The sequence below is a fragment of the Anser cygnoides genome, chromosome 4, assembly GCF_040182565.1.
Source record: "Anser cygnoides isolate HZ-2024a breed goose chromosome 4, Taihu_goose_T2T_genome, whole genome shotgun sequence".
Classification (NCBI taxonomy): domain Eukaryota; kingdom Metazoa; phylum Chordata; class Aves; order Anseriformes; family Anatidae; genus Anser; species Anser cygnoides.
In genome coordinates this window covers 27,914,486-27,932,910 of record NC_089876.1, presented here as the reverse complement: position 1 = coordinate 27,932,910, position 18,425 = coordinate 27,914,486, and the positions used below count along the sequence as shown (strand labels likewise).

At 42.8% G+C, this 18,425-nt stretch overlaps 1 long non-coding RNA gene across 1 annotated transcript; it reads right to left on the bottom strand.

The window, feature by feature from the left end:
• Window positions 1-875: 875 nt before the first annotated feature.
• On the bottom strand, window positions 876-12,355 carry LOC106030783 (uncharacterized). The gene is made up of 3 exons (XR_001203951.3): window positions 12,258-12,355; window positions 7,625-7,788; window positions 876-3,924 (listed from the first exon to the last, which is right to left on the bottom strand). It is a non-coding gene; the product is annotated as an uncharacterized lncRNA (long non-coding RNA).
• Window positions 12,356-18,425: the final 6,070 nt, after the last annotated feature.

Genomic DNA, 18,425 nt, shown 5'->3' with positions numbered 1-18,425 from the left:
GACATGGGATGAAGGAGAGTTATGCAGTTTATCATATGATACTGCTCTCTACGGCAGGACGACCAGAGTATTCACTAACAAGAACAGCTTTAGAGACTTGCATTTAACTTCCCCTGATAATACCGAAGCTGATGAAGTTTTGAATTAATTTTTTATATAGGGTACAGCTTAGTTATTATGCATCACATTTAGCTAATACTTCAAGACTGAATGGAATCTGATACTGGTTATTGTTTGCTCTTTGTTTAAGCACAAGATTCATCCTTTGTCTTCACAGGTAAGCTGTCAAGGCTGCCTATAAACTAAATTCACCAATCCAGAGGAAGCTGTAGCATCCTAACAGCTATATCAGACTCAAAATATAGCTAACAAAGTTAAATGCTAGATGAATTGCTGCCAAAGACAACAGCAATAGCTTCCATTTTAAGCTTACAGGGAAGGATTTAGAACACCTCAATGTTGGTTGTGATGGGATGGACTTCAGTTACTTTTGGTTAAAAATACAGAGGGAGGTACCTCTGTAGATCAGCAGCAGGAGATGCAATGTCTTTCTCTGAGGTATTCCGTACAGAAAGGAGGGGGGTTGTTTGGTTCCTGTGCCCCCCTCTTCAGCCCTAACAGCCAAAGCTGAGTCAGTGCAAATGTTAAGGACCAAAGCCAAGCAGATCAAATTCCCTCCATTTCCTAGTTTATTGCTCTAAGCAAGGTTTGAAATAAACAGTATCCTTTTTATTGTTATTTCAGCCTCACTGGCACTGAGTAGTCTGCAGGCAAAAGGAGGGAAGAGCGCAGAGAGGGGTAAAATAAAGTGCATAGTTGTAATGCACTGGTCCTTTCCTTTCAATGTTATGTTATTATTTGGTTCTGGTTATTGACCTGTAATTTTCCACAGTCTCCCAGGGTTTTCCACCACTGTTTGAAATAACTGGTTTACAGTAGAAACCGCAAATTCATTAAGGCCAATGGTCATTTCTTATTCCTCGTGGAAGGAATATTTTCAACATACAAAGGTATTATTTGTCTCCTGTTCTTGACCTGGATCACCCCCTCGGGATCTGTTCTTCTACCTACACAGGAGAGATGACCAGCCTTCTGGAAGAGTGTTTACCTATGCATCTGCAGGTGTTTGTAGGAGGAGCAGAAAGCCAGCTATACTCAGGTATTACCCTGCCAAACATTACACTGCCTTCACTACCCTTAGCCAGCTCCAAGTGCCCATGAGTAGCACTGTAAAGTAGGGGCAGACAATGCCTGAAACTTGAATTAACAATCCCATGGCAATTAACGATGTCAAAGCAGGCAAGGTTGCTGGTACCTTTGTCTCCCCTGCCAGTTTTTCAAGTGTCCCCCTAGCAAACAGGAACTATGTATGAACACGCATAGAAAGACCTTGAGAAAGAACAGAGAAGGAATGAAATGTGCATGCCTCATGTTCCTGCTGTCTTTTTAATCCTTGAATCTTGAATAGGATGGCCAAAGAGAACAGCTTCCTACAGATAAGTGAGAAACTGGGCGTAGTGGAGAAATAAATCAAAGAGGAATAGAAAAAGTAGATTCCTAACCCCACATAGATGGAGAGGAAAGAAGATTTATTTAACAACTACCTGTGTTTTAGATGATGTGGAAACTACCAAATTGCATTAGCATCAGGTGAAAAGAACACAGTATCAGCTGCCATGGACAACAATGACCATAGCAGCCTGTTTGTGAACAGGGGGCCAGAAACATTTGTGATTGCTCCATAAACAGTCTCATCCCCCTGACAGCATTAGTAACTGTAAACAAGGTCATGTTGACAGGTCCTGCTATTTCTCCAAACTGCACAAAGTTGCTACACATGCAATAGTTATTTCTGAAGGCAAACTAGTCAGTGGTAGAGAAGCGTTTGAGAGAAGATATGCAGGAGATGAATGAAAACATAAGGGAACCTACCCTTCCTGGAACAAGAGTAATAGGCTGGTAAAAGTCAGGAATTTGTTCGCAGCCATACCCCAGATACAGATGATGCATCAGGTAACTTAAGGAAAGCATGTGTGTGAATTGGCTGGAGATTGTGTTTTGTTTCAACAAACTTGGGATACACAGAAGACCAGATGAAGAATACTTCATAAATGAGACACAGGAAGTTGTTCAACAAAGAACGTTTTCTTGCCTCTGGCAAGGGCAAGGAGAGACAGTGAATGAGATTTTATATGGCCATAATACTGATGTTAGTACAATCAAGAAACAAAAGGCGTTCATAAAACTTAGGAAAGCATCTACTGTATATTTGATGACAGCCTAAAAGCCCTTGCAAATGCCAAGCTAGCAATAGAGATCTGGTGGACGTACTAAGTTACAAAAACTACTTTAGCTTATGTTACCAGGAAGAAAGAGAAAAATATACAGAGTAAAATTCAGTTCAGCACAGACCGCACAGAAATTAACACTTTCAGCTGAAACACATGAATTCAACTTAATGACATTGAACTGAGATCAAACCAATCCACAGAGCAGATATGAAAAAAATAAATTAAAAATACACCCACTCTTGAAAGTGGGTGAAGCCTTGCTATGCCAAGTTGTTTTCTAAGACAAAGCCATGTAAATTAAGAAGCTAAGAAGTGAGTTGCCTACAGGACATCAGTTGCTTTTATAGGTTTTATTTCTCAACATTTTGCTACATGACCATTTCATGTAGACATTGTTTGCAATCTCCACATATCTTAAAATTAAGAATACATTCATTGCCAGAATCACATTGCTTTATGATGGTTTCTTATTTACATTTTCTGAAGTAAGGGCAACTAAATGCATGATGCATCTATGGAGTTCACGCTATTAAACACTAGTTAAACATCCCATGAAAGTACCAGCATCTGTTCTTGTCAGGACTGTAAACATTACAGTCTGAACAGCCAGACCTAAGTCTTGGCCCTCTTTTCTTCCAGAAAACCTTGCCACAGGTTAGTTGAATAGAACAGTCATATGTCAGATGTGAAAACCATGTTAAGCCATATTAATAAATTTGACACTAAACTGAGATTTCTCTTCTTGACTGTATTAAAAGTCATGACAAATGACAATTGCTGTTATTGAAGCTAATTTAACAGCAGTTTTTGCCTTTCAAAAAACAAACTTTTTGCTTCTCTGAGTTAACTTTTTTTATTGCACATTTAAACCATTTAAGCAGTAGGACTTTCTTTGATCACATTGATCTTTTCACATCAGAGGGAGAAAATATGGTTGGTTCTGCCAAAACTACACCTTAGCTGCTTCCTATTAACTGTAATTTACTTGCCTCCAAGAGGTGTGTGCATATATATATATACACACACACATATATATAGTCTGCAGTGTGTGTATATATACATATATTCTGAAAGAAGATTCTCCCAGCTGTTGAACTGCAAGAGTACATATTTATTCTTTGGGATGGGCTAGCTAGGTTGTCAGTTTATCTGTCATCTGAGGCAGCAACCTGCCACCAATACAAGCACAGGTGTATAGCACATCAGAAGGCCTTAGGTCCATCATTCAAAGATGTGGCAAAATAGCCAAATGAAACTGACACAGAAGCATTGCCCTCATCCATCAGTCTCTCCTCACAGGAGAAGCGCTCTTGCTCAGTCAGCTTGGTGGCTTACCCCAGACTTGTTCCTGCTTATTGAAGTCTTCCTTGTATTGCTTGGGGAGGTAGAACGTGAAGCAAAACTAGATGAAATATCCAGATTTGACTGAACAAGTGAGATCAGGCTACGCTGCTGTTAACGCAGCCCAGGATGCTGTTGTACTTCTTTGCTGCAATAAACACTACAGCTCATGCCCAGCTTGCTCTCCAGGCAGCCAGTACCTGGCTCATATCATTACAACGGTTTCTTCTTTCTGAAGGCTATTTATTGTTTTTGTCTTTCTTGATCTTCATAAGGCTCAACTTTCACCTGGCTTAAAAAAAATAAAATAGTTATCCAGTTAGAGCACTCAGTAGCGGTGCTTGCATAAGAGTAAGTTTTATGAGTCTTCCTGCTGAAAAATAAACCTCATTTATACAAGAATTCCAGAAACTCTGGACTCAACACAGAGAATGCACTTCTTTGGGAATTCCCCTACTTCAGGCAGGCATACAGTTAGTTTTAGAGCTGCTTTTGTAGGGAGTGCTTCCACTACTTTGGCAGAAGCAGATTCCAAAGCTGTTAAAATACTCATTACATTCAGAAGTGATAAGCAAGAGTCCAGTATCTATTAGTTATATACCCCAAGAGACCACACATTCAGAGAGGCCAAGGATTTTTTTGTTGCTTCCATTTAATACTAACTATAGCATCCTGTATCCAGTCATGAGTACCTCTTGCCTGAGAACACTACCAGCTGGCCTGGAGTGCTTCAGCTGTGTGCAGTTACTCCATAGCCATCTAAGGCCATGGAGGAGCCAGGCCAATCAGTCCCCTACACACTAATTACTGTGCAAAATCACTTGATTTTGATTTAGTCATTAATAGGTTCCTCCAGGGAAAAAAAAAGATATTACATTTTCTCTACAGTGTTAAATGGGGTACTAAGGTACTGCATTTGTCATCTTCCTCACGAGGAGGATTTCATGACTTGATTTAGGTATTGCCACTCAGTGCTGGTGTACAGCCACCTAACTCACAATTGAAAGGTTTCTCCCCCACCATCCTTTACTCAGGGACAACAGCTATGTCTTAGAAAACCATACAAAGCTAAATCAGTTTTGTAGTCTGACTTAGCCTGCTGCTCCTGGAGTGCCTCATATTTCGGGTGCAGAGGTCTACTGTGAAAGTATGCCTCAGCTGGAGGAGGCCCCAGCAGAAACTCCGCTTCTGCATCATAATGGCAGTGGGGAGCCTGTTGAAAAAACAGTCAGCTCACTCCATGAGACATTTCCTCAAGGAGTGAGGAAGTGTACAGTCCTTGACTGATGGTGCAATTGCACAGAAAAGAATGTTAGTGTCTCCCCATGCAGGGCAACCACATGTTAAAACTTAACAAGCTGCATCTGAGAACAGATAAGTTCATGGGTTGGCTAGATATGAATACAGCTATAACCATCAATATAAACAGGCTTTCAAAACAACCAAGTAATTAATGATTAAGTGGCACTGAATAAGTAATTCACAATGCACTGGACAGAAGGAAGAAGCAGGAGTGTCCCAATGCACAGCAGGTCCTTTGTCGTTTCTGATCTCTAGATACTGATCCAGGAGAGATTCAGGCTCACTATATTTAGATCTCAGACACACGATGCTTAAGCTGCCACATGCCACGACTAGGGTCAGGAACTTCCAGAAATCATTCTTAAGTACAAAAGATATATGCATTTAATCAGTTCCTTGACATGTTTCATAACATTGCACGACTTATCTGTGTGGTTCATCAGTTTCGTTTCTACAATTCACAGCAATTAAGTTAATAACTTGGGGTTTTTTTGTTTGCTATTTTGTTTTTTACTACTTACCATATCCTGTTTTGAGTACTTTGCTTTGACTCTTGTGACTAAGCAAATGAATACTATGATTCTGCTTCGCCCCCAGGAAAGTGAACTGCAGCTTCATAATTCTAGCTTTCAATGAGATTTGTACAAGATGTTTGGAGGAGTCTCAGAGAGAACTGTATCATAATTAGCATTTTTTATTAGTCACATTGCAACCAGCCCTTCTAAATATTCACTTCAAAAATGAAAGTGGCCTTCTCCTCTAGGAGCCCTTAGCAGACATCACACCATGTCCTAGCCACAAGCCATGAGGAAGGCAGGAATGGAAAGGGTCTCAGTGGCACATCCCCCTTTTCCAAGGGAGGGAAACCCAAGCAGACAGCTTGAGAAGAACCAGTCCTTAGGGAAATAGATCTCACTTACAGATGCTTGCAACTTAAAAATATTACCTTATCTTTTGCAAAGCCAAGCATAATCTCAGAATGTAGTGTGGGAAAATGCAACAAAGTTCATACTGTCAGAAGATCACCTATTTAGTCAATTCAGTACTATTAAGCAGTTATGAGTAGCTGAGAATGCTGTTCCAGACAAAATTTGCAGGGGATGCTTATTAATGCCTGTCATTGCAGAACCTCCATGATGTTTGACATCCCATCTGAATGTCATCGGTTGTACAGAGACAGCCTTGTCAATGCCCTGAAAGGTTACAATGATTTCCTTCTTTGCCATTGTCTGGCAGAGATTAATAGAGACAATATACAAGACAAAGCTTTGCTTGCCTGAAAAGCCCCCATGAGACATTTCCTGTCCTCTCAAACCATGAGTGACCTTCTGGAAGCAGAAACAGCATAATAGCTACAAGTCAGTAATAAGCTACATCCAGGGATGAGGCATTGAATAATAGGGACTTTTGGCATTGTCAACTCAGGCCTCAAGAATACTATGGTTTTCAATACATCAGAACATCTTTACACTGCAGAAGGTAGAAGTACTCATGGATATGATTTTACAAATAAGAAAAGGCACAAAAGTGAAAACGTTTTATGCAAACAAGGAAAAGGACACAAGACTGAGGAGCTCACCTTCAAACCTCTGCTTTTGGCATTTCTTGAAAACAAGTTAAAGGCACAGTGCCATGATGCCCTTTCATACAGAAAATAGCTTGTGCAGAAGTCAAGTTTCTGCAGATCTCCCTAGATGGGGCCATGTTTCAGTGCGCATTGCTAGAATAACTTATATTTCTTATTCCCTGAGCCCTTTGCTTATTTTTTCTTCTTGTTTCTTTCCTCTAATACTAAATTAAAATGCAGATCCATTATTTACTATCCCATGTTATAACAGTTAACACTTCTGCGTGTCCTTTCAAAAGGAGGCAATATTCAGAAAATACACTGCGCATGAGTCCCAAAAGTCAATCCTCTCAAGGCTTTCAAAAAGTTACTGCAAATTTAGAGAACATTATGTGATTTTTTTCTTACACATGGGAATAGCAGCAGCAAAACATCATGGTATCCCAATAGACAATTTAAGCATTTTCAGCTTGGCAACTTAATATGGTTTGCTTGGACAACTCTATCCTAACCACCTCACCCAAAGTATTTTGATTCTTGTCATGCTGATGATATGAACTCTGATCTCAGTTCTGCTGGTCACTCTGCACCATCACTACTTTACAGCTGTGACAAGAAGCAACAAGCACATGTGCTTTTCAGGACCAAATGGTGTCCAGATGTGTTTAGAGGTGCTTGTGGAGCAGTTGCTAATCAAGCTTCACTTACAGAGGCTTTATTTCTCCAAAATTCATGCAGATTTTATCCACTAGAGTTACAGATCAAAATTCAAAAATCATAAGCTTGTGAGGAATTATGAACACAGTTAAAGAAGGATGCTAACTGCACTTAAAGCATGTGATCTTGCCTGGTAACATCCAGAAGTCTCTGCTGCCAATTGTATGCAACTCTAAGAGGAAACTCTAAGTAGAAATGCATCCTAAAGATCACGATGATCAGAACATAGCATTACTACTGTGATAGTAAGGAGGATAATCTCATAATACACAGCTCTTAAAAATGAGCAAGGAGAGGGGTAAAATACAGTACTGTGCTTTGAAGCCAGGTTCAAAAATGGATGACAGCTGGCCAACTACAATTCAGTTTGTGGCTTGTTCAGCAGGTGTAAATCATTTTTCCTCACCTTTTATAGCTTCCAAGGAGCTGCAGCTGGTTTCTGAAGCCTTCAAATTGATCCAGTCCATGAGAATTGAAGCCATTCAAATTTGAGGTGTATAGACTCGAGGCTTTGATTTCATCTGGCTCAGATCAGCTGTAGTAGTACAGGTTTAATTAGCATGCAAGTTCCTGAGGGAAATAAGGCATTTTATAGTTCTTATTTCATTGGAAACTGCATGCCAGATGCTATGGAAATCTATACCATGCCAAAAATAGGAAAGAAAACAGAAGAATAATAGTTACTACAATAGAAGATTGGGATCCTGGAATTACCTGCTTTTGTGATTTCAAATAAATTAGGTATGCTCAGTTTTGTACAAACAACTAAAACAGTTACTTTTCACTGATCAGAGGTTTTCTTTAAGGGCCATTTTACCAGAGGCCTGTATGTCCCTTATCATATAACCAAGAGCAGAGCCAAACAGCTGTGTACAGCTCACATGAGCTTTCAGGACACTCTCCTGAAGATGAAAGGTCCTGTATCAGATTCTCTCAGCTGGCTCCATATTTCCAGTCTAACTTGTCAGACACTGACCATAGCACAGAGGCTCCCCTATATCATACAAGGAAGTCATCCTGTCCATGATATCAGGGTTCACAGATGCTAAGTGAGCAGGGCATTACTATTTGCCTCGTTTGAGAGCGTAGCCATTGAAGTCTCATCCCTCCACAGAAAGACATCTACACAATAATCTAGCACTAATAGCCAGAGGACAAATCTGTCCCAGGACATCTACATGCATAATTTCTTATCCTGCTTGGATGTCTATAAGCGCACAATGAGGTCCTGAAATCACTCCTCTCCTGGCCTTGACATACTTTATTGTCCAAAACAAACAAACAAAAAAACTAATAAGGACTAGCTAAACAACTTGCAATTCTATTACCTAGAAAGTATCTATATGGACTGGAAAAAGTAATTTGGGAAAAAGAAAATCATGGCTGAGACTGAGTCTTTATCTTCCTCTTATTACAGAGAAGCTCTTCAGAGTATTTAATGTGAATGTGTTCATTTGGTTCAGAGCATTGAAGTATGTTGCCCAAAATGCATACTATAGGAAAGCAGAATGTTATAGCCTATGCTGAAATTGTCCTTGGTATTATTTTTCTCTGTTTCTAAGCCAAAAAGCTATGCGCACACAAGTTTTTAAATAGGTTAAGAGGAAACAGTATAGTCCGCACATACAGAACACCTGTGTTGAGCTACATGCTCTCAGTGCCAAGAGAAATTGCTGATCATTAAAGTATTATGTATTCCCCCTGCCTGGGGAAGTTCACAGTACTAAGAGCCATAGGGATATAATGCACTGCTACCCTGAAGGAAAGCTTCTGCATAATTATGCCCCATGAATGAGAGGCTAACAGCTCTCGCACTGAAGTGAGCTAGGAAAGACATCTCACCAAGACACGTATTTGTCAACTTTCCTTAAGCAACTCCAAATGGCTTTTAGCATACAGACATCTAATTCATATTAATTATGGTTGCCACCCAAATCTGATCCAAACTCACATATTCCAGTTCACCTCTGGTCAGTTGGGAAGGATACACTTGGATTATTTCAGCAGAGATCACTTGTGTAAGGTCCTGGACTGCAGTGCTGTGAATTCATCTTCCCCTCCATTTCCAGAGCTCAGCCTCCAACCACAAAAGCTAATGACAGCAGAGGGGAGGTGTTGCTCTCTAGCACCAGAAGATATCCATCTGGTGACAGAGGGTTCTTCCAAGCAGGGATCTGTGTAGGCACTAACAACACTTCCTGCAGTTTCCAGCACTACTTAACTTGCATACATATCCTTTCAACCTGTTCTTATCCTAGGCTGTGGGAGTTTGACAGAGCAGGAAACTTCTTCCCTCCACCTCACATGTTAGTTATGAAATGGGTACCAGCTGCACAGAAGTCCCAGAATAGGAAAGCATTAAAAAAAGTCAAACACCCAGGGCAGTGATTCTCCAGGTGTGGGTAGCTCTACGTTTGTCAGGGTATCAGGCAGCTAAAGCCTACAACAAGAATCTGTTCCCTGTCTGCATCTGCAACCACTAACACCATATGACAATTACTTGAACACATCTCAGAATCTACTTCCTAGTACTTAGGACCCTTCCTGTGTTCTCCAGTGACAGCAGGATGAGCAAAGGAGTTGCTGTGTCATGCAGCAGTTTCCGTAGCCGATATTCCTGGCAGCTTCCCTGCCAGTCAAGAAGACATTTGCTGCAGGACCTATTCCCAATTTAACTTTAACAGACGGTGCCTACCCAAAACTTCTCAAGGCACAGCATTCCCTTTCCATGCCCAGGGGCTTTCCAGAGCAGCCAGGGATAGACTGGAGCTTAGCTGGTCAAAGGGAAAGGAATTTGAAGACGTGACGTTCCCATGCTACAAGGCAAGTGTGGGAGACAGACATGGACAGCCTGGATGGGCTAGTAGTCTAAAACCAGGCTACACTTCCTGTGTACTGGAAGAACAGAATAAGAGACAGACCACACTTCTGTTTTTCTTCAGTACTTCACATGCTTTTCCTTTTCAGAGAAGAGTATCAGCCTGGATGAGCAGTCAGCCAGGAAGACTAGAGCAATAGACCCTCCACCGCAGCACAGCTGGGTAGCACAAGCTGTTGAGCCTTGCACCAAAAAGAGCTAAGTGTCTGAGGCGTGGGTCATTCTTGCTTGGTTCAACAGCACACCAAAAGCTTGCAGGCACCTAGGGAGAGCTTCCAGACTGAGAAGATGCAAGTCAGCCTCAAATGCCCATTAAACCCTATAACTACCTCACAGCCTACTTTGGTCTAAGCTGCATGAGCCTACTCCAATCCACGTAACCAAAAAACGAACACCACCACTATCCTCATGCCTTGTTACCTGTTGAGCAAATAGTTCAAATAACCACACACAGAACTGGTGCTAGCAACTGGATTTTGTTAGCAGTTCGGGTGTTTTGTGCTTACCCTGTGTTTGTTTGTTGTGCCCCATGCTCAGGTAGTGCCAAGGGATCATCTCCCAGCTGGTACAAGGGAGAGGAACTGCAATGGTCTGAGAGGAGGGTTGAACATACAGGTTGACAATGGGGTGGGTTCTTCATCGGTATGAGAACAGGCAGCTTTTCTGGAAAGTGGGTTTCTACATCATATTCTGGACAACTACAAGCCTTTGATACTAGTGGGAGGTGCAAGATGCATTCAAATGCAGTCTGAAGTAATTACTCTCACCAAGGTTCCTATAGATTGGGAATTTAACATGGACAAATTCAGATCTTGGTCAGTAATCTAGGCAGAAACAGTTCACAGTTCCGTATGAAAAACTAGTTTACATAGTTTTACTTAAAAAAAAAAAAGCAAGCCTCATCAACAGGACAATTTCCTTCTTCCTCCAGTACCAACACTGGCAGCCTGTAATATCTAATGTCTGTAAAACATCAGAGATGCTAAGCACCCTCAAACTGTTCCTGTGATCCAGCTGATCACAACACCCTGCTACAGACCTCGATGTCCTCAGCCATTCCTATGTGGGATTTTGACCCTTACACTAAGAGGCCACAGCACACAAACCTGAAGTGAAGAAGTGTTCTTCACTTCAAGAACAAAGGACGCTGATTTGCAATAACAGTTTCTTGTATTAAGGATTCACTTCTTTCATCGAAGACTGAAAACAAGAGAAGTTACCATACTGTTAATTTTAAGGTCACTTATGCAAATATTTAAACAGAAACACAGTATGAAAAAAGAAATAAGATGATGCAAGAAACTGGGATGGTAGTAGTTCAAGGATGCAACAGGAAGCAAATAAGTCGCAGAATCTGACAACAAAAATCTCAGCAGATTTTTAAAAGAATTATAAAATCAGTCCCCATCTAGACTGTTGCCCTGAGAATGCAGCCACAGCTTAGCAAGGGGTCTCATTGCCTTTGTTAGCTGGACATAACAAAAGTGCATGCAGTCCTCCAGTCACAAATCAGCAACTTCTGACTTCTTGCTGCACAGGTGCTATTGAAAGCTCACATGCCTGGTGCACTCATACCCATCAGCAGATGTTCTTGTTTTGTGTTGCTGTTCTTGGCTTTGTGATCAGCTACAGCTCCTGGATGCAAGCAATCCTCTGTACTACATAGTATTTCAGGGTTTCTCTTTGTTCCCAAGCATAGCTGCTCTCCTTTTGGTCTCACATTTCAACAGTGAATTCAGCTGCCAGCATGAGAACTACCAAAAGCCAAGACAAGCACAGCTCTTGGATAGACAGTGTTTTGGTTTAGCCTTATGCTGAGTCTACAAGGCAAAACCTGCTCATACCCAGTTTTCCAAACCTTTGTTAACAATTAACACTTTAAGGAACACCAACGTCCTTAGTATTGCCTTTCTCCAAGCACTTCCCTCAGCACAGGAGAATCACATCATACAGAACTTCTCACATACTTACATCCACACCCAGATCTGGGACTGGCCTCCCTAGAGCAGGGTACCATCAAGTCATTTCCCTGGGCACTTAGCTGCTTTCCACCTCTAGCCTCCACCTCAGACTCATTGCTCCTATTCCCTCTTCAAAATACATTTAGGCAGCATATTCATTCCTGACAAGGCAGCCTTATTCTCATGTTATAAACACTCACCTGCACACTCTATCTCATAGCTCCTCAATCCAGAACAGCATCTTCTGAAAAATAAATAAATTAATAAGACAAACACACAACCCCATCCTTCAAATTACCCTCTCTTTATAGCCCTATCTGGCAGCTGCCTTTTATAGACCCCATCATTGTTAATTAAATCCCTCTGGTACATGGCTGTGGGCTGAGTGATTTCCAAAGGTGTTCAGCTGCTTGCTGGATGAAGCTCCCCCCTATCCTTTCAATGCTGCTTAGCATTAGAGAAATCCAAGTAAAAGGGGCTAGTTGATGATAGGCAGCATTTGGAGGTGGGATGTCCCCTGCAGTCATCAATTCTCTCAAGTGAGAAAAACTGGCTGTAGGAACTTAATGGCTACAGCTGTCACTCATGATTATATTATTTTTCCATCATTTCAGGAAAATAAATAAATAAATAAATAAAAATCATCAACAAGAAAACAATTCCTAAGATGCAAGTATGAATACACCTGTAGAGGAATGACAGTTCACAGGATTGCCTCAGTGGAGACAGGTTTATAACAGACAACCGTGATGGCTCTTTGCTGTAGGCAAATGACTGCTGTAGTAACCACAGCACACCTTGTAAAATGGTCCATGTCTGGAATGCCGAATAGGAAAAATCCCAGTTCTGCTCCAGCCATTAATTTCAAAGAGCAAACCAAGAGTTTGGTGAAGTGCTGTAAGGGCAGTCTTGTAGCAGGAGGAATGATATTTCTATTTTCTCAGAAATTCCAGAAATCTTTTAAGTCTTCCTTCCGAACTGGAATGAAGACTCAGAGTATGGTCATTTCCTGCAGAAAGCAGGTGTCGTTTCAGAAAGTACAAGAAAGTTCATGCTGGCTTTTCTGGAATCAAACTGAGCAAGCAGTCACCTCGAGCCCCTGAGACTTCTCCCTGCCGTTCACTCCCGGGGGCCTCCCCCAGAGCAACGAGCTCAAAAGCCTGTCTTGGTTCTGGCAAACTTTGCTTCTCTTTGGAGAGCTGAGGTCACATCTGCAGAGCCCTAATCTCCTGTAGGCGCCTTCTGTGAATCACGCTGGTTGCTTGAAAATCAGCATCCTCCTACACATTCATCTGAGCTCCAGCACTGAAGTTAAATTAACCTGTTAAGGAGTTATGGGCTGTAACCATCTGAATTCTTCCCTCTGCAGAGTGGAGAGTTATAAATAGTGTAGGAAGTTTTATGTCTTACCCAAGTCCTCTGACTGGCTGGATTCCATGTCCACACAAAGGATTTCTACTTTGGTCTTTTACTCTCTAGGTGTGGAGCTGACATTTCAATTCTTTCAGTTTTTGCTCCCATCGGCTGACAAGCTTCAAGTTGGCCAGAGCCAACTTCATCTTATTTTGGAAAAAAGCATCCTGTCCATGGCAGTCAGGCTGCTGATCACCTCATCAGTCCATCCTGCTATTCTAGGCCAGAGGTGTCACAAATTCACTTTCCATTTACCCAGCTATGCCTGGAAGTATTTTATCAGATCTTTCTGGGGAACCTCTAAAACCCAAAGCTCCTTCAATCCAACCTGTGAAGGTCTCAGCTTCAGCACTAGGCTAAACTACTTTTGCAAAACTTCAGATGTTTCATGTGCCCTTTCCTTCCCTTGGATCTCCATTGATTCCTGAAAGCACTGTCATTCCTTGTCCCACCTCATCTCAATAGGAGTATCCCAGGAATATCCCAGTTTCCTTCCTTGCAGATGGGACTTCATTTGGCAGTAATACAAACTCCTACCACAGTTCCCAGTGAGGGCCTGCACTTGCTTTAGGAATAGCATCTCCTTGTACTCTGTACCTTCATCAGACACTGCAGGTGATCCACACACAGCGTTTTACACACAAAGACCGTATGTATGGGTGACGGGTGAGTGGGACAAGCAGGCACCTCCTTCTTTCTCTTCATAGGCATCCATGGGAGGAGGGAGCCTATCTGTGCAACAGGGGACAGTGCTCACTTTCTGATGGCAATTTCTTGGTGGTCACTTTCCAACAGTCACAGACCTCAAGAAGGCTGCAGCCCAGGTTCCTGCTGGGTGTCCACCAAGTGCACCTTCAGCCAGCTGGCAATGCCACAGAGTTTGTTTGAAGAGTTACATGGAGGATGACAAAATATCACTGCATGCTTCACTGTGCAAGAAAAGCAGGGAGCTACAAAAAGTGTGGTTTGGTTGGTCTACCCCATGCTTGATACTGGCTATGGACACAGTCCAAGGAGATGATGCTGCTCTGAAGAAAGCAGCAGCTGCAGGTAAATTAGTGCTCTGGCCTCCAGAAATTTTTGCATCAGTCCATCTGCCTATGGCCTTGAAATTCTTGAATTCTGTTTCTCTCCAGCCTTTCTGAATGTCTCCTTTCTCTCCACCAGTTCCCCTTAGCTGCCTCCTTCTCCCTATTCTCTTGATCATTCTCCTGTTTTGCAGGTGTTCTGGGCTGCTGCTTACCAAAACCACCCTCAGACACGGCACTCCCTCCCTCCTGCACTTCCCACCTCTTGGTGACCAAGAGGGGAGAAGTCCCATCCTGCTAGGGCCTGTCCGCCCTTTCGCCATCTGTATCAGAAAGTATGAGCTTGATCACACTTTCCATGGAGACAGACAGCTCTTGGAATCAGGCTTCCCAGCAAGAAACTGCCAGGAAGGACATGCACATGGCTGTACCATCTGCCCAGCATCACTGCAGGTGTCACCAGGTGAGGAAGGAAGCCAATGGGTTAGGTGCCTGCTCCCAGCTCTTCTGAATCCCAAACCAGATCCCACTGTCTCCTTCCGGACCTTTCTCCAGTCTCTCAGAGGCTCCCTGCTTCCTACACCAGCTACCCGGTGGCCCTTGGACATGTGGATCCACTGCCCACACAGCGGCTGAGCGCAGCTGAGTCGAACACCTGCGGTTTGTAGGCGGTGAGGGTACAGCACATCCAAGCACAGGGCACTCGCCCTGGAGATCAGATCTGTGTCTTAAAATCCAGAAATACCTAACTGCTGGCTGCTGTAAAACCCTTTTTAAAGCAGCTACGGGGGCCTCACACAGAGACTGCTGGCAAGGTGTGAGCCCAGACCTTCAGCCCACTCTTCACAGCACCACGGGGACTGGGAAACACAGGACGGCCCCGCGACAGGGCCAGGCCTTGTAGCAAATGGTTGGCCCCTCATGCTGGAGCCGGGACACAATGCTCAGAGCCCTGAGCTAGGAAATATGTTTGCACAGGACACAGTTGTTCACCGGAGCCAGCTCAGATTAGACGCAAATTTAAACACTGAGGTTATGTCTACACGGTTGGGCAGATAAGCTCACAGGGAGCTGCACCTTCTCTGCTGGCCAAGGGAAACTGCAGCACGTGAGGATCTAAGGCCCCTTCCCAGGGGTGCCCTCACACAGACAGACCTTGGTGGGGCCACCTGGACTCCCTCTGACTCTATCAGGTATCGAGGACTTCCAGACGAGAAGAATCTGAGACAGATAACACGGAGGAGGGCAGGCTATGTTGTGATGTGACCCTTAAAGGCAGTGAGGACCAAAATATGACTCCATTGCACTGAGATGCTCTGCAGAATTTACAGCTCGCAGAAACGAGCACCAGCCCCTTGTGGCTTGCCTCTTCAAAAATCTCCATCGCCACAACATGCAAAATTGTGGCTCAGCCAGCCAGCCAGCCCCACAAAGGCAAAAGCAGAGGAAAAACAAATCTCTCTGTCAGGATCCCGTCCCAGCCTCCAGGTCTAGCATGTTATTCATTACCTAGACCCACCACTGCCAAGGGATTTGCCAAGGGAAATGAATATCTCCCTCAGGTGGGAGATAGCCCTCCACAGAGGCTGAGGAAATCATAGATGTTCCTTCACCCATCTACTAAAGTTAAATCCATCTGTCTGGACTCCCTAGGAGTCAGGGAAACCCAACAGCAAGATGCCCAGGTGGCTGCTTGGCAGAGCAGTGGGGACAAAGAGGGACCAGGATGAAGCAGACAGGGCACTGGTGAAACTGCACCTTGTGGGCATATGGGCACAGCTGAGGGCTGAGTGAAACTAACACTTGAGCTAAACCCATGTTTGCAGAAATGAGGTTGTCACAGGCACTAACAGAATACAGTATACATTTTTCTGTGGTCTCAATGCAAGACTTAAGTCTGAAAAAAAAATTAAAAACACAGGAAAGCTCTTGAAATAAGCTTTGCTATCTACCTTTTGGCCAGAAGTTGAGTTGGCATCAGTTATTCAAAAAGAACATGTTTTAGGAAAGGAAACATATGTGCCTAGAAAAGAAAAAAAGGAAAAAAGCATAGGTTAAAAACTTCATGATCTCATTTGGATCATTTTATCTCAGTTACTGGCCTGGAAAGCAGTAGAGAGTCTTTGCTACTGAATGCAGGAGGGAGAAAAAAAAATGTCTATACATTCAAACACAATTTGTCAAAAATAAAAAAATAAAAAATTGAAAGACAAAATAAAATTCCTTAAGCTAAAAGTACTCAAATACTAGAGAATTTTTATACATTGCCTATTTTGGCAATAATTTTATAGCTGACAACAGAAAACAGAATATTCCTTAAAATACTCTCTCTCAATAAAATGAGGAGGATTTGTTCCTGTTTAGATCCCCAAAGAAGCATTTGCTATTGTTTAGCAAACATCTTTTTAACTGCTTTTGAACAACTAGGCATATTCAAGGCTTTTATGTCAAATTATTCTTGTCAGATCTTGTCTCTGAAATATCTTCCCTCTCCATATGTCTAGTCAAGAGAGACACAATATGCTGAGATATCCACTATGTTGTTCCATGGGACTAAATTCCCTATAGAGGATAGATTGGTTTTATGCTCCCAGAATCCATTCTTTTTTACTGAGACACTGCAGACTGTTCCAACACATGAAAAGGTCGTATTTCACTTGTTGTATTTTAGTTACATGCATCAAACATGACTCTTGATTAGTTTTTAAACCTGAATCTTTTCTGATGAGTTAAATTTCTCATTTTCTGATTAAATTTCTCATTTAATTCTGGGTTGTAAGATATGTGAGGGAACATCTCCTTTGTTTGCACACTGTGGTGACTATTTAAAAAAAATAAATTAAAAACAAATGAACAATGAGGGGTCATCAAAATATCATCTGGGGTGGAATCTCCCTTGCTTTGGGAGCCGCTACGATATCCCGGTGATTGCATTAACTTACCCCATGTTTTATACCACATACGGCATGAGTATGTCAAATATTAGCTTCATCAAAATTTTGCACAGTAAAGAACCTCATCTGGGCAGCATTTCCTGTATCAAACCATGCCAGCCAAAATGAAACATGAGCTACAGCTTGCTGAAGTTTTCACTTTTATAGGTAAAGATTTCCCCATTTCAGCTCTTCTCTCATCACAGAGGTCATTTATGTCTTACTGCCGTCAGTTGTGCAAGACTGGAAAATAATTAACACCTATTCCAATCAAAGAGTTTCCTTCATGAGTTTCCTTTTCCTCCACAAAAGGAGACTCTTCAGGGCTGCCCACAAGACACTGCTCACAGCAGAGCCTCTCCTGAAGGCAGCAGGGCATTTCTGACTGTGTTCACATCCCCTCCAACCCTTTTTGTATGGCATTTTTCTATGATGATCCCCCACCTCCCTTCAGCTGTAGGCTCATGTCTTGTTTTCAAGTGTACACCCTCCCAATACAAAACTAAAATCTCTAGAGACCCCATGGACAGAAACAACACACATCCCTCCTTTTACTCTGAAGGTCGTGCCTGGTCCTGCCTAGCATGTTGGCTACCTCAAACTGCTCCACTCCTGCGTGAATTTATCCTGTGCTCATGCCTTAGGAGTCTGACACACTTCCTTCATTACCCATCTCTGTCCATTTTTGATCACGTCTCTTCTGACCTTTGAAATACCAGGCTCCTGGCCTGTCACTATGTCAGGTGCACTCAGCTCCTTCCTGGCACTTCTCCCCATCTTCTCCTTGGCTAGGTCCACCACCACCAGCAGGATGTGGCTGGGGAAGCTCTGCCCGACCATCCACTTTCCTCCAGACACAAACAGTCTCCTTCTGTGGGCTTTCTCAAAAGGGATCTGCTGGCTCCTTCTTCAGCTGAAGGGCGTCCAAGCCCACCGAGCTCCAGAAGAGGCTGGAAACACCATCTGTTTCCCCCAGCTCTTCGTGACGGGGAAC